This window comes from Penaeus monodon, chromosome 28, assembly GCF_015228065.2.
Source record: "Penaeus monodon isolate SGIC_2016 chromosome 28, NSTDA_Pmon_1, whole genome shotgun sequence".
In the NCBI taxonomy this organism is placed as follows: domain Eukaryota; kingdom Metazoa; phylum Arthropoda; class Malacostraca; order Decapoda; family Penaeidae; genus Penaeus; species Penaeus monodon.
The window spans coordinates 34,864,673-34,864,987 of record NC_051413.1 but is presented as its reverse complement, the minus strand read 5'-3'; the positions used below and the strand labels follow the sequence as shown (position 1 = coordinate 34,864,987).

The 315-nt window shown below is 33.3% G+C and overlaps 1 protein-coding gene across 1 annotated transcript in view; it reads right to left on the bottom strand.

The window, feature by feature from the left end:
* LOC119591191 (splicing factor 3B subunit 2-like) overlaps positions 1-315 on the bottom strand; it is a gene marked incomplete in the record, with an annotated part of 8,760 nt that overhangs the window by 6,617 nt on the left and 1,828 nt on the right.

Here is a 315-nt window from a genome sequence, read left to right as displayed (position 1 = left end):
TTTTCTAGCAAAATGTAAGCTTTACACATGAATTATGCTTTGCTCCGAGACTCCCTGGCAATATGTTGTAGCTTATAAAGTGGTCGGTATATGTACCAAGTGTGATGTACATACATCAAAAAACAAAAGTGCAAAAAATGTGAAAAAAATATTGGCTTGGTCTCACTCCTGCAGTTGGTACTGTCTACCATTTTCAAATATAATTTGCTTTGAAAATAATTATTTCCACTGTGAAGAGCACTTCAATACAAGCAGGCAGATTTTATAATTTTGGATACATATGCAATATGTAGCCTATCTATTCTGAAAAGACAT